The sequence below is a fragment of the Mustela nivalis genome, assembly GCF_964662115.1.
Source record: "Mustela nivalis genome assembly, chromosome: 7".
Classification (NCBI taxonomy): domain Eukaryota; kingdom Metazoa; phylum Chordata; class Mammalia; order Carnivora; family Mustelidae; genus Mustela; species Mustela nivalis.
The window spans coordinates 94,239,711-94,256,066 of record NC_139026.1 but is presented as its reverse complement, the minus strand read 5'-3'; the positions used below and the strand labels follow the sequence as shown (position 1 = coordinate 94,256,066).

Genomic DNA, 16,356 nt, shown 5'->3' with positions numbered 1-16,356 from the left:
CTTCTCCCATTCTGTCAGTTGTCTTTTGATTTTGTTAACTGTTTCCTTTGCTGTGCAAAAGCTTTTGATCTTGATAAAATCCCAATAGTTCATTTTTTCCCTTGCTTCCCTTGCCTTTTGCGTTGTTCCTAGGAAGATGTTGCTGCGGCAGAGGTCGAAGAGGTTGCTGCCCGTGTTCTCCTCAAGGATTTTGATGGATTCCTTTCGCACATTGAGGTCCTTCATCCATTTTGAGTCTATTTTTGTGTGTGGTGTAAGGAAATGGTCCAATTTCATTTTTCTGCATGTGGCTGTCCAATTTTCCCAGCACCATTTATTGAAGAGGCTGTCTTTTTTCCATTGGACATTCTTTCCTGCTTTGTCGAAGATTAGTTGACCATAGATTTGAGGGTCTATTTCTGGGCTCTCTATTCTGTTCCATTGATCTATGTGTCTGTTTTTGTGCCAGTACCATGCTGTCTTGATGATGACAGCTTTGTAATAGAGCTTGAAGTCCGGAATTGTGATGCCACCAACGTTGGCTTTCTTTTTCAATATCCCTTTGGCTATTCGAGGTCTTTTCTGGTTCCATATAAATTTTAGCATTATTTGTTCCATTTCTTTGAAAAAGATGGATGGTACTTTGATAGGAATTGCATTAAATGTGTAGATTGCTTTAGGTAGCATAGACATTTTCACAATATTTATTCTTCCAATCCAGGAGCATGGAACATTTTTCCATTTCTTTGTGTCTTCCTCAATTTCTTTCATGAGTACTTTATAGTTTTCTGAGTATAGATTCTGTGTCTCTTTGGTTAGGTTTATTCCTAGGTATCTTATGGTTTTGGATGCAATTGTAAATGGGATTGACTCCTTAATATCTCTTTCTTCTGTCTTGCTGTTGGTGTAGAGAAATGCAACTGATTTCTGTGCATTGATTTTATATCCTGACACTTTACTGAATTCCTGTATAAGTTCTAGCAGTTTTGGAGTGGAGTCTTTTGGGTTTTCCACATATAGTATCATATCATCTGCGAAGAGAGATAATTTGACTTCTTCTTTGCCGATTTGGATGCCTTTAATTTCCTTTTGTTGTCTGATTGCTGAGGCTAGGACCTCTAGTACTATGTTGAATAGCAGTGGTGATAATGGACATCCCTGCCGTGTTCCTGACCTTAGCGGAAAAGCTTTCAGTTTTTCTCCATTGAGAATGATATTTGCGGTGGGTTTTTCATAGATGGCTTTGATGATATTGAGGTATGTGCCCTCTATCCCTACACTTTGAAGAGTTTTGATCAGGAAGGGATGCTGTACTTTGTCAAATGCTTTTTCAGCATCTATTGAGAGTATCATATGGTTCTTGTTCTTTCTTTTATTGATGTGTTGTATCACATTGACTGATTTGCGGATGTTGAACCAACCTTGCAGCCCTGAAATAAATCCCACTTGGTCGTGGTGAATAATCTTTTTAATGTACTGTTGAATCCTATTGGCTAGTATTTTGTTGAGTATTTTCGCATCTTTGTTCATCAAGGATATCGGTCTATAGCTCTCTTTTTTGGTGGAATCCTTGTCTGGTTTTGGGATCAAGGTGATGCTGGCCTCATAAAATGAGTTTGGAAGTTTTCCTTCCATTGCTATTTTTGGAACAGTTTCAGGAGAATAGGAATTAGTTCTTCTTTAAATGTTTGGTAGAATTCCCCCGGGAAGCCGTCTGGCCCTGGGCTTTTGTTTGTTTGGAGATTTTTAATGACTGTTTCAATCTCCTTACTGGTTATGGGTCTGTTCAGGCTTTCTATTTCTTCCTGGTTCAGTTGTGGTAGTTTATATGTTTCTAGGAATGCATCCATTTCTTCCAAATTGTCAAATTTATTGCCGTAGAGTTGCTCATAGTATGTTCTTTTAATAGTTTGTATTTCTTTGGTGTTAGTTGTGATCTCTCCTCTTTCATTCATGATTTTATTTATTTGGGTCCTTTCTCTTTTCTTTTTGATAAGTCGGGCCAGGGGTTTATCAATTTTATTAATTCTTTCAAAAAACCAGCTCCTAGTTTCGTTGATTTGTTCTATTGTTTTTTTGGTTTCTATTTCATTGATTTCTGCTTTGATCTTTATGATTTCTCTTCTCCTGCTGGGCTTAGGGTTTCTTTCTTGTTCTTTCTCCAGCTCCTTTAGGTGTAGGGTTAGGTTGTGTACCTGAGACCTTTCTTGTTTCTTGAGAAAGGCTTGTACCGCTATATATTTTCCTCTCAGGACTGCCTTTGTTGTGTCCCACAGATTTTGAACCATTGTATTTTCATTATCATTTGTTTCCATGATTTTTTTCAATTCTTCTTTAATTTCCCGGTTGACCCATTCATTCTTTAGAAGGATACTGTTTAGTCTCCATGTATTTGGGTTCTTTCCAAACTTCCTTTTGTGGTTGAGTTCTAGCTTTAGAGCATTGTGGTCTGAAAATATGCAGGGAATGATCCCAATCTTTTGATACCGGTTGAGTCCTGATTTAGGACCGAGGATGTGATCTATTCTGGAGAATGTTCCATGTGCACTAGAGAAGAATGTGTATTCTGTTGCTTTGGGATGAAATGTTCTGAATATATCTGTGATGTCCATCTGGTCCAGTGTGTCGTTTAAGGCCTTTATTTCCTTGTTTATCTTTTGCTTGGATGACCTGTCCATTTCAGTGAGGGGAGTGTTAAAGTCCCCTACTATTATTGTATTATTGTTGATGTGTTTCTTTGATTTTGTTATTAATTGGTTTATATAGTTGGCTGCTCCCACATTGGGGGCATAGATATTTAAAATTGTTAAATCTTCTTGTTGGACAGACCCTTTGAGTATGATATAGTGTCCTTCCTCATCTCTTATTATAGTCTTTGGCTTAAAATCTAATTGATCTGATATAAGGATTGCCACTCCTGCTTTCTTCTGATGTCCATTAGCATGGTAAATTCTTTTCCACCCCCTCACTTTAAATCTGGAGGTGTCTTCAGGCTTAAAATGTGTTTCTTGGAGGCAACATATAGATGGGTTTTGTTTTTTTATCCATTCTGATACCCTGTGTCTTTTGACAGGGGCATTTAGCCCATTAACATTCAGGGTAACTATTGAGAGATATGAATTTAGTGCCATTGTATTGCCTGTAAGGTGACCGTTACTGTATATGGTCTCTGTTCCTTTCTGATCTACCACTTGTAGGCTCTCTCTTTGCTTAGAGGACCCCTTTCAATATTTCCTGTAGAGCTGGTTTGGTATTTGCAAATTCTTTCAGTTGTTGTTTGTCCTGAAAGCTTTTAATCTCTCCTTCTATTTTCAATGATAGCCTAGCTGGATATAGTATTCTTGGCTGCATGTTTTTCTCATTTAGTGCTCTGAAAATATCATGCCAGCTCTTTCTGGCCTGCCAGGTCTCTGTGGATAAGTCAGCTGCCAATCTAATATTTTTACCATTGTATGTTATAGACTTTTTTTCCCGGTCTGCTTTCAGGATTTTCTCTTTGTCACTGAGACTTGTAAATTTTACTATTAGGTGACGGGGTGTGGGCCTATTCTTATTGATTTTGAGGGGCGTTCTCTGAACCTCCTGAATTTTGATGCTCGTTCCTTTTGCCATATTGGGGAAATTCTCCCCAATAATTCTCTCCAGTATACCTTCTGCTCCCCTCTCTCTTTCTTCTTCTTCTGGAATCCCAATTATTCTAATTTTGTTTCGTCTTATGTTGTCACTTATCTCTCGGATTCTCCCCTCGTGGTCCAGTAGCTGTTTGTCCCTCTTTTCCTCAGCTTCTTTATTCTCTGTCATTTGGTCTTCTATATCACTAATTCTTTCTTCTGCCTCATTTATCCTAGCAGTTAGAGCCTCCATTTTTGACTGCACCTCATTAATAGCTTTTTTCATTTCAACTTGGTTAGATTTTAGTTCTTTTATTTCTTCAGAAAGGGCTTTTATATCTCTCGAGAGGGTTTCTCTAATATCTTCCATGCCTTTTTTGAGCCCGGCTAGAACCTTGAGAATTGTCATTCTGAACTCTAGATCTGACATATTACCAATGTCTGTATTGATTAGGTCCCTAGCCTTCGGTACTGCCTCTTGTTCTTTTTTTTGTGTTGAATTTTTACGTCTTGTCATTTTGTCCAGATAAGAGTAAATGAAGGGGCAAGTAAAATACTAAAAGGGTGGCAACAACCCCAGGAAAATATGCTTTAACCAAATTAGAAGAGATCCAAAATCGTGAGTGGGGAGAAAGGGGATAAAAAGAGGTTCAAAAAGGAAGAAAGAAAAAAAAAAGCAAAAAGAAAAGAAAAGAAAAGAAAAGAATTTTTTAAAAAAGAAAACACCTAAGAAAAATGTAAAAAAGAAAATATATATATATTAGATAAACTAGTAAAAAATCGTTAAAAAAAAAAAGGTAACAGTTAAAAAAAAAATAATTTACCCGAAGGCGAGAAAAAAAAAAACAAAAAACAAAAAATGGAAAAGAAAAAATTAAATTAACTGCAAGACTAAAAAAAATCACAGGAAAAAAGCCATGAGTTCCGTGCTTGGCTTTCTCCTCCTCTGGAATTCTGCTGCTCTCCTTGGTATTGAAACCGCACTCCTTGGTAGGTGAACTTGGTCTCGGCTGAATTTCTTGTTGATCTTCTGGGGGGAGGGGCCTGTTGTAGTGATTCTCAAGTGTCTTTGCCCCAGGCGGAATTACACCGCCCTTACCCCGGGCCGGGGTGAGTAATCTGCTCGGGTTTGCTTTCAGGAGCTTTTGTTCCCTGAGCGCTTTCCGTAGAGTTCCGGAGGACGGGAATACAAATGGCGGCCTCCTGGTCTCCGGGCCCGGAGGAGCCGAGAACCCAGGGCCCCACTCCTCAGTGCGCCCTCAGAGAACAGCGCCCAGTTACTCCCGTCTGCCTGACCTCCGGCCTCGCTCTGAGCTCACCGAGCCTGCGACCGGTTCAAGGTAACACCGAGCTGTGAGCTTACTGTCGGCTCTGTCTCTGTAGCCGGCTTTCCCGTTCCAATACCCGCAAGCTCTGCGACACTCAGACACCCCCGATCCTTCTGTGACCCTGCGGGACCTGAGGCCACGCTGACCCCGCGTGGGCTTCGCCCCGGTTTAGCCTCTGGAGCAATGTCCCTCAGCGGAACAGACTTTTAAAAGTCCTGATTTTGTGCGTGGTTGCTCCGCCGCTTGCAGGGAGCCGGCCCCTCCCCCTGGGGTCTATCTTCCCGTCGCTTCGGATTCACTTCTCCGCCGGTCCTACCTTTCAGAAAGTGGTTGTTTTTCTGTTTCCAGAATTGCTGTTCTTCTTCTCTTCGATCTGCCGATGGATTTTCAGGTGTTTGCAATCTTTAGATAAGCTATCTAGCTGATCTCCGGCTAGCTGAAGCAGTCTCAGCTTGCTACTTCTCCGCCATCTTGACTCCTCCCTATTTTTTATTTTTTTTAAAGATTTTATTTATTTATTTGACAGAGAGAAATCACAAGTAGATGGAGAGGCAGGCAGAGAGAGAGAGAGAGGGAAGCAGGCTCCCTGCTGAGCAGAGAGCCCGATGCGGGACTCGATCCCAGGACCCTGAGATCATGACCTGAGCTGAAGGCAGCGGCTTAACCCACTGAGCCACCCAGGCGCCCCTGTTCTGTTTATTTATCATTTTTCAAAATAATATACATTTTTTCAAATATGACCAATTTTTTTCCCCTTTAAGAATCATTATGCAGGGTCCCTGAATGGCTCAGTGAGTTAAACTTCTGCCTTTGGCTCAGGTCATGATCTCAAGATCCTGGGATCAAGCCCCGCATTAGGCTCTCTGCTCAGCAGGGAGCCTGCTTCCCCCTCTCTTTCTGCCTGCCTCTCTGCCTGCTTGTGATCTCTCTCTCTGTGTCAAAGAAATAAATAAAATCTAAAAAAAAAAAAGAATCATTATAAACTGGGGCACCTGGGTATCTCAGTGGGTTAAAGCCTCTGTCTTTGGCTCAGGTGGTGATCTCAGGGTCCTGGGCTTGAGCCCTACATCAGGCTTTCTGCTTAGCGGGGAGCCTGCTTCCTCCTCTATCTCTACCTGCCTCTCCACCTACTTGTGATCTCTGTTTGTCAAATAAATTAAAAAAAAATAATTATGAACTCAGGTGTGTAAATGCATTTGATATATTTCAATATATTTTAATTATTATCTTTATTACTGTTTAAAAGGTCTCATCTTTGGCCAGTCTTGAAATTGGCTCTTGAAACAAATCATCTTTGATAGATTCCTTGCTCTTTAGGGTAGCAATAAGTTCCAGGCTCATCTTAAACATTATTGTCCCCAGACCTGGAATCAACAGTTTCTTTAAGAAGTCCTCATTCCTTTTAGTGGGAAAGGGTATCTGGAGGCCACAATCTTGGTGCCAGTGATAGACATATTTCTTTTTAAATTAAAAATTGAGGCACCTGGAGGCTCAGTTAGTTAAGCATCTGCTTTGGGCTCAGGTCATGATATCAGGGTTCTGGAAGGGTATCCTGGATCGGTCTCCCTGCTCAGGGAGGAGTCTGCTTGTTCTTCTCCTTCTGCCCCTCCCCCTATTCAAGCTCACACTCTCTCTCTCACAAATAAATAAACAAAATCTTAAAAGGATATTTTAAAAAATTAATAGCTTTATCAAAGTACTATTTAAATACCATAAAATTCACCAATTTTAAGTGTCCAATTCAATGATTTTTAGCATATTTACAGAATTTTGCAACCAACATCAAAATCTAATTTTAGAACATTTCTATCACCCCAAAAGAACTTCATGCTTACTAGAGTCCCTCCTCATTCTCACCCCCAGCCCTAGGCAGCCACTAACCTACTTTCTGTCTCTATGTATCTGCCTATCTTGGACATTTGTTAAAAATGGAATCGTGCAATGTGTGTTCTTGTGTTTTACTTCTTCCATAGAGCTTATGACAGCATGTCTCAGTACTTCCTTCTTTGGTATTGTTGGATACCCTTCCATTGCATAGAAATACCACTTGGTTTATCCATTCATCAGGTGATGGGCATTTGAATTATTATCACCTTTTAGCTCTTGTGGATAGTGCTTTTATGAACATTTATGTATAAATCTTTGTGAAGACCTATGTTTTCATTTCCCCTTGGCAGATAACCAAAGTAAAATTTCTGAGTTTATGGTAATTCTATATTTAACCTTTTAAGAAACTGTCATATTATTTTCCAAAAAAGTGGTCATACCATTTTACATTTCCACCAGCAATGTATGAGGATTTTTCCACATCCTCTCCAACACTTGTTAATTGTCTTATTGACTATAGTTATTCTAGAGGATATGAAGTAGTAGCTCATTGTGGTTTTGATTTACATTTTCTAGTGACAAATGATGTTGAATACCTTTTTATGTGCTTATTGGTCATTAATATATCTTCTTTGGGGAAATGTGTGTTCAGATCCTTTGCCCATTTTTTTTTTAAGATTTTCTTTATTTATTTGACAAACAGAGATCACAAGTAGGCAGAGAGCCAGGCAGAGAGAGAATCAGACTCCCTGCCGAGCAGAGAGCCTGACTCGGGGCTCTATCCCAGGACCCTGAGATCACAACCTGAGCCAAAGGCAGAGGCTTTAACCCACTGAGCCACTCAGGCGCCCCTCCTTTGCCCATTTTTAAATTGAGTTATTTGTGCTTTTTACTAAATTGTAAGAGGGAAGTCGCATATATCTCTATGACTTGTAAATATGTTCTTCTCTTCTATGGTTATCTTTTCATTATCTTGATTGTGTCTTTTGAAGTGCTGAAGTTTTAAATTCGCCATTTGAATTTCTCCTTGTGCTTTTGCTTTTTGCCCAACGTAAGACCACAAAAATTTACTCTTTGATTTTCTTCTCAATTTTTGTTCTAACATTTAGGTTAGTGATCCGTTTGAGCTAATTTTTGTATGGTCTGAGGTAGGGGCCCAAATTAATTTTTTTGTCCTTTGGGTTATCCAAATTGCCCCAACACCATTTTTTGAAAAGACAATTTCTTTCCCACTGGATTTTCTTGGTACTTTTGTAGGAAATCCATTGACTATAAATGTGAGTGTTTATTAGTGGACTTTCAATTATATTCCATCAACCTGTATGTCTGTCTTAATGACAGTACTACACTGTCTTGATTATCTTTGTAGTAAGTTATGAAATCAGGAAGTATAGGTCCTCTATCCTTTCTTTTATAGAATTATTTTGGGATTCTTTGCATTTCCATATAACTTTTACAATTAACTTTCCGATTTCCACAAAAAAGGCAGAAGGGAATTTGATAGGGATTGTGTTGGATCTGTAGACCAATGAGGGGAGACTGTCCATCTTATTTATGTTTAGTCTTCTCATCCGTGAACCTGGAATGTCTTTTTATTTGTTTAAGTCTTGTTTAATTTCTTTTAGCAATGTTTTATAGTTTTCATTGTAAAACTCTTAGGCCCATTTCGTTCAGTTTATGCCTAAGTATTTTACTTTTTGATCTTATTGTGAATGTGATAATTTTTTAAATTTCATTTTTATATTGTTCATTGCTAGTGTATAGAAGTACGGCTGATTTTTAGATATTGATTTTGTGAATTTCCTTCATTAATTAACTCCTTCATTAATTCTAGCTTTTTTTTTTTAAGTGGATTTCTTCAGATTTTCTGTATACAAGATCATGTCATCTGTGGATAAGATAGTTTATTTCTTCCTTTCCAATCTGGATGCCTTTTATACCTTTGTTGCCTACGTATCCTGGCTAGAATAGTCAGTACGTTGTTGAATAGGGTTGGTGAGCATGCATATCCTTGCCTTCCTCCCAATCTTAGGGGGAAAACTCTTGGTCTTTCACTATTAAATACTCTAGCTGTAGGTTTCACAGATGCTTTTTAGCATATTGAGGAAGTAACTTCCTATTGCTAGTTTGTTGAGGATTTTTTTTTCATGAATGCGTAGATGTTATCTGTATCCAGTTTCATGAATAAGGAAACTGTTTCAGGGGTATAGGTCTGTGACTCATTGATCTTGTGCAACACCCAGTGCTCCCCACATCATGGACCCTCCCCATGTCCATCTCCCAGCCACCCCATCTCCTCACCCCCGCCCCTCCAGCAACCCTCAGTTTGTTTCCCAAGATTAAGAGTCTCTTATGGTTTGTCTCCCTCTCTGGTTTTGTCTTGTGTTGCTTTTTCCCTCCCTTCCCCTATGATCCTCTGCCTTGTTTCTTAAATTCGACACATCAGTGAGATCATATGATAATTGTCCAAAGACCAAGCTCTCAATCACTGTGCTAGCTCTATAGCATACCCTTCCACTTCATTATTTTCACTCGGTCTCCTCCTCTATATTCTCACCTGCTTCTGCTCATTTTGTTAAATGTTTATCTGCTTCAGGATTCTTGGCCATTTGCACTTGTTCTTCTCTTCTGAGGCAAAAGAATGGCTTTGACCATCACCTCTGAGCTACAAAATCTACATCTCCAGTTCCCCTTAAACTCTAGTATATCCTAATGCTTCCAAGTTTTACCCTTGGATATCTAGAGAAATCTCAAACCCATAATGTTCTTAAAACTTCCCATTATCCCCTGTCCTCTCACATGGGTTCCTCTTTCTGTATTTTCAATATCGAATGTTTCTTCCATTTACCGTATTCAATTCTGAACCTGGGAGAGATCCCACGTGCCTGCTTTTCCTTGGCGTCTTCTCTCACCTCTTCTAATCCATTGCCAAGTTCTGCCTATTTTAACCTCCAGAGTATATTTGTGATCTGTTCTTGTCTCTTCATCTCCTGTGCTACTACCTCAGGTCAGGTAACTATCATTTCTCCCCCCTGCCTGCAGTCTTGTCCTCTTCAGGCCCATATTCTACATTACAAACAGAGTGGTTCCTCTAAATCACAAATCCCAGACCCTCTGATATGTGAGCTTTTCAAGGACTCCCTGTTGTCACAGCATGGTGACAAGGCCTCTCTTCCTCACTTGCATTCTGTACACTTCTACCAAATATTGAACTCACAAGTGCACTTAATTTTAGGGACACCTGGGTGGCTCAGTGGGTTAAGCCTCTGCCTTCGCCTCAGGTCATGATCCCGGAGTCCTGGGATCGAGCCCCACATTGGGCTCTCTGCTCAGCCTGCTTGCTTCCTCCTCTCTCTCTGCCTGCTTCTCTGCCTACTTGTGATGTCTGTCTGTCAGATAAATAAATAAAATCTTAAAAAAAAATCTTAATTTTAGCAGCTACATGACACTTCCGTCACTTGAAATCACTACATTATTTGACTGGTTCTGTGTGTACGTCCATTAACATGATGTCTCATGCCTTGTCTCATAGCTGAGTGCTTTTTGTATATCCTGTTTCTTTGTTTGAGAGGTTCCTTCTCCCTCCACATCATGCCCTCTACCCTCTTTCATCCTGAAAAGCCACACTCACTAGCCCATTCTCTCGGAAACCTTCGCTAGCTCTTACAGACTTAATTATATACTCTCATCTCTGTTTTTTAGAACATTGTACATGCCTATAATATTGTGTGTATTGTCTTATCTTATAACTGTCATATGTTCTTTACTCTCACTCTAAGTTCTTTGGGTCAGCAATCATGTTACCTTTATCTCAAATACCCTCACAACACCCATCATATAGACAAAGCTAAAAAAAATTTGCTGACGTCACTTGAATTAGGCTTTTTTCTATAAACCTCCTTGCTTTTAATAAAACATTTTCTGAATCATCAGTTTACATTTTTAAAAGAACATACTTAAAAGTAACACTTTTTGGATGACAAAAGTAACATATGTTTATTTTAAACTGCATGGAACTTATAGAGAAGTCCTTAGAAGAAAATAAAAATTCCTTATAAATCTACCATGTGGATATGTTACCACTTTGATGTATGTTCTTCCAGTTTTTTCTGTGCATTCGTATGTGTGTGTGTATATAGACATGTGTGAATAGTCTGGTTATATGTATATATATATAAAATATATAGTTGGATATATATAAAACAGTATTATACACACTTTATAACTTGCCTTTTTTAACAATCTATGTGAACATTTTGTCATGTCATTAAATATTTTACAAAATTAATTTTAACAACTGCACATATGTATGAACTGTAATGTAAGTATCTGTGTATTTTTGAGTGTCAAGAGAATTTTGAATTTTTACTTATAAATAGTGCCATGGTAAATATATTTATATATAAACCCTGTGCGCACCTTTGCGTCAACATAACAAGTTTAAAAAATATAACTCATTCACTCATTTATTTTCTCAACACATTTGTTGAATAGCTACTCTGAAGCAGGTATTTTATTTTTATTTTTTAAAGATTTTATTTATTTGACAGACAGAGATCACAAGTAGGCAGAGAAGCAGGCAGAGAGAGAGAGAGAGTGAAGCAGGCTTCCCACTGAGCAGAGAGCTCAATGCGGGACTTGATCCTAGGACTCTGGGATTATGACCTGAGCCAAACACAGAGGCTTAACCCTCTGAGCCACCCAGGTGCCCCTGCAGCAGGTATTTTAAAGAAGAAGTTGTAATAAAGCCATTTCTCTCCAGGAGTTGTCTTTGGGGGAGGGGAGGGGAAGCTCTATTCCACCTTAGGTTCTTTAGAATTAAGGAGCTGGTGGGTTAGTTCTAATGTAAGCATTCTCAGTTTGGTTGCTAAGATATGATTATTTTTCAACAGTTGGGTTGTATTCCCAGGAGACGTTACCTCTGTGTCATCTCAACCTCTTCCTTGTAGTGCTGTCGTTTGTCTGGTGTGGGTGAGAAGGACAGAAACAGACACTGGAGCAGGGTCAAGCCTAAAAAGGAGGTGAGTCTGAACATGAGAAATGAAGTCAAACAGTGGCTGTATAAGGGTAGCAAAGGATTGGGTTCAAGGGACCTTGAATAAGTAAAATCCTCTGTCCTGGCAGGGCTATGGGTGGTGTGAGAGAGAAGTCAAAGATGACCAAGACTCAAGCACTGCTCAGATTTAGGGATTAATTTAGGGAAGGAGAGAAGATAGTATATTCAATGTTGGATGTATTGAATTTAAGTAGTATAACAAATGAAGAAGTCTAAAATATTGAAATAAGGTTCTGCAACTCAACACCTGGAGAGATTTTTTTACTCTAAAAATAATAAGCATTTATCCTCTTTATTTTTCTAAAAAATAAAGTTTAAAGTGCACTGATTCTCTATTTTCCTTCTAAGGAAAATAACGATATCAAACTCCATCCCTGCCCTTCAACCTCAGCCTGTTCATCTTTTGTGCTGTGCTAATGGTCTCATTCCATCAGGGCTTTAACTCCCTCGATTTAGTGGTGATTATTATATTTCACTAACAATACTCCCTTAAACTTACCACCTTCCCAGGCACCTACCAGAAAACAAACTACATATTCAAATTTGGAATATTTGAGGAGAGTTTAACAGATTTAAAGCAACTATTTCGGATGAGTATTTGTGAATAGAGATTAAGAAACCCACAAGAGATAGTAAATATGCTGGAGCCAGTAACAGCCAGAGTTGAGTCATCCCTAGGCTTGAAGGGATGTGGGGAGGGAGAAGTCGTGAAAAGCTGAAAGGAGCGTTGTGCATACAGGGCTATCTTGAGAGAAGCAGTGACCTCAAGGTATGCACCCAGCCAAGAATCACATGGCCAGGAGGAACCAGAATATATACTGTGACCTGACCATCCTTTCTTTCTGCAGCTTCCTATTGGGGCTCCCCATATGCAAAACCCAACTGCAAGCCATAGGACAAGGGGGTTTATTGGATATGGCCTCCAAAACATTTAACAGAATGAAGAAGGAGGTAGGGAGCATCTGGAGAGCCAACAGAAGATACTCAGGATACCAAGTGTTTTACTAATTCTGAGTACATGATTAATACATTTCTTGCATTCTTCTTTTCCTTTCCGGATTTATTTCATTCCTTGCTGAAAGAAGGAAGATTATTAGTTTTATTTCAGTGGGGGCATATGAATAATAAATTTCTTAGCTTATCTGGAATGTCTTCATTTTGATCTCACTCTTTTTTTAAAAAAAAGATTTTATTTATTTGACACATAGAGAAAGATCACAAGTAGGCAGAGAAGCAGGCAGAGAGAGGGGGGAAGCAGGCTCCCTGTGGAGCAGAGAGCCTGATTCGGGACTTGATCCCAGGATCCTGAGATCATGACCTGAGCCAAAGACAGAGGCTTAACCCACTGACCCACCCAGGCGCCCCAACTCTTACTCTTACTCTTGAATGATGGAGCCGGGTATAAGTTCTAGATGGATAGTTACTTTCTTTTAAAACTTGGAAACTATTATTGCATTGTCTTCTCTACTGTTGCTGATGGCAAGTCTGCTGTTGGTCTGGTGGTCTTTTTCTTGCAGGTAATCTTTTTTTCTCTGAGTGATTTAGAGTTCTCTTGTTTTCTTCGGTCTTTTATTTTATTCCAGTGTATCTAGAAATGGATTGATTTTCTTTATCCTGTGAAAGACTTGGTGTGCTTTTCCAATCTGAGCATTCATGTTCGCTTTAATTCTGAAAGATCTGCAGCCACTATCACTTCAACTATGACCTTTTGCCCATTCACTACATTCCTTTGGCATTCCCATTAAGCATATGTTGGAGGTTTTCATCCATGTCCCTAAATGGCTCTCTTTTATTTTCTTATCCATGTGTCTGTGCTAGATTCTGGGTCACTTTTGCCAGTGTGTCCTCCAATTCACTGATTCATTCTTCAGCATCTAGTCTACTCTGAAACCTATCTAATGAGTTGTATAATTTCTATGTTTTTGTTTTCTGTATTATCTTTTAAAAATATAGCTTCTTCTATTTTGAAGATTTTTTATTTGTATGTTTGACGGAGAAAGACACCATGAGAGAGGAAACACAAACAGGGGGAGTGGGAGAGGGAGAAGCAGGCTTCCCACTGAGCGAGAGCCTGAAGCAGGGCTTGATCCCAGGACCCTGGGATCATGACCTGAGCTGAAGGCAGAGACCTCAACCCATATCATATTCTTGCTTTTCATTAAACTTTTACTACCTAAGTTTGAATCCCCAAACACAGTAGTTCATATTTGCTTATTTTTGAGTTTTTTTTTTAAATAATATAATCATGAAATATTTTGTCTCTGGCATCTTTCACTTATTTCATATTTGTTAGATTTATCCCTATTGTTGCAGGACATTATAGTTTGTTCATTTTTCATTGCTATATAGCATTCCACAATATGCCTATTGTATGAATAATAACAATTTTTCCATTATGGTGATATTTGACATTGCAGTTTAGGGCTGTTATGAATAATGGCACTGTGAACATTCATGCACATGTCTATTATCATAAGTAAGCATGTATTCCGTTAGGTGTTTACCTGGGAAAGGATCACAGAGTAAGCATATCTTAAGCATTCTGGTAGATAATACCAAGTTGTCTCCCAAAGTGGCTGTATTCTTTTATATCCCATTAGTATATGAAAATCCCCACTGTTCCACATCATTTCCACACTAGTTATTGTAAACCTTTTAAGTTTAAGCCATTCTGGTGGGTGTGTTGCAATATACTTCTGTGGTTTTAATTTTTACTTCCCTAATTCCTAGTTAGATTGAGGCAAACCTTTAAATGTGTTTATGAGCCATTTGGATATACTCTTTTATAAATTCCTTTTAGGTCTCTTACCCATTTTTCTTTGATTTGCAGGGGATTATCATATATTTTGGATATGAATACTTTGTTGATTTTATGGGTCATATATATCTTTTTGCACTCTGAGCTTTGCCATTTTTTACTCACCTAATGGTGTCTTTTGATAACTGGTGAATCTTGATTTCTTTCCTAACATTTTATTTTGAAAAAATACCAGACCTATAGAAAAGTTAAAAGAATAGTGCAATGAGCGCCATTATTCTTCAACCTACATTCTCTAATTTGCTAAATATTTTGCCATGTTTGTGCTCATCTCATACTCTGTCTCTCTCAATCCATATACAGATGCATGCACAGAGATCTGAATCATTCCAGAGTAAGTTCACACTTATATTATGGACTTTAAGTATTCCAGGAGAATTCTTATAACCTTATTATATTCAAGGAACTTAATATTGATACAATATTATCATTATCACATAGCCTGTGGTCAAATTTCCCCAAGTGTCCTCGAAATTTTCTTTCCAGCTAAAATTTTCTTTCTAGCTATTCTTCAGCCCACCTAAGATCCGATCAAAGATGATCCATTGCGTTCTCCTTTCATCTAAGATAGCCCACCCACCATTTTCGTCTTTAGTGGTCATGTCGACTGTCCTATAATCTGGATTTGACTGATCGCTTCCTCATTTTAGATTTAAATTAAATGTAGTGGGCAAAAAAAATACTGCGTGGGGAAGCATGTCTTCCATTGCATCATCAGGAAACATAATATCGGTCAGTTCTGTTATTGGTGATTTTACACTTGATAGCTTGGTGAAGGGGGTATTCATCAGATCTCTCTGTTGTAAAAGAGCTTTTCTCCTATTGTAACTTAATGCGTAATATGTGTGGTAATGCTTCAGGCCATGTCAATATCATTGGTGCTTCTTGCCTGCAACAGTTATTTCATCTATAGTTGCAATTCTGTCATTCCTTCTCTTTTATTAGCTGGCATCTTTTAAAGTGGAATCCCTCCTCCCCCACTATAACTACCACACATTTATTAATTTATCTTTATTTTTTTTAAAAGATGTTATTTATTTATTTGAGAGAGAGTGAGTATAAGCCAGGGAGAGAGGCAGTGGGAGAAGGAGCAGCAGGCTTCCTGCCAAGCAGGAGCCTGACATGGGGCTCCATCCCAGGACCCTGGGATCATGACCTGAGCTGAATGCAGACGCTTAACTGAATGAGCAACCCAGGTGTACCACTACCATTTTTAAGTTCCAGTTTGGGTCCACGGGTTCTTTTCTTTTTCTTCTTTATTTTTTATTCAATGGATTTTAAATTATTATTGTCATTCTTTTTGATGTTCAAAATGTTGCTCATTTGACCAATGGGAGACCCCTTTCATCTGGGTCTTCTGCCTTTTTAGTGTATACCCATTGGGTTTTTGAGCACGTGTCTGTTTTTGGCACAAAAGTATAGGGACCTACTTGTACTCTTTCTTTTTTTTTTTTTTTTTAAAGATTTTATTTATTTGACAGACAGAGATCACAAGTAGGCAGACAGGCAGGCAGAGAGACAGGAGGAACCAGGCTCCCTGCTGAGCAGCGAGCCCAATGTGGGCTCGATCCCAGAACCCTGAGATCATGACCTGAGCCGAAGGCAGAGGCTTAACCCACTGAGCCACCCAGGTGCCCCTCTTGTACTCTTTCTACTCCCAATCATTTATGACCAGAAATCTGCCATTTCTTCAAGAAGGCTTTTTTTTTTTATTTCCTTTTTTAAAAGAGTGGGTTA

At 38.9% G+C, this 16,356-nt stretch overlaps 1 protein-coding gene across 7 annotated transcripts in view; it reads left to right on the top strand.

Annotated features, from left to right (window-relative positions):
- Nucleotides 1–11,445: 11,445 nt before the first annotated feature.
- LOC309869847 (maestro heat-like repeat-containing protein family member 1) overlaps nt 11,446–16,356 on the top strand; it is an 89,088-nt gene continuing 84,177 nt past the window's right edge. For all 7 annotated transcript variants that reach the window (XM_082741621.1, XM_082741623.1, XM_082741619.1 and 4 more), the window contains exons 1-2: nt 11,446–11,465; nt 11,638–11,766. The gene's annotated coding sequence lies outside the window, so the exon portion shown is untranslated. The remainder of the gene's footprint in view (nt 11,466–11,637; nt 11,767–16,356) is intronic.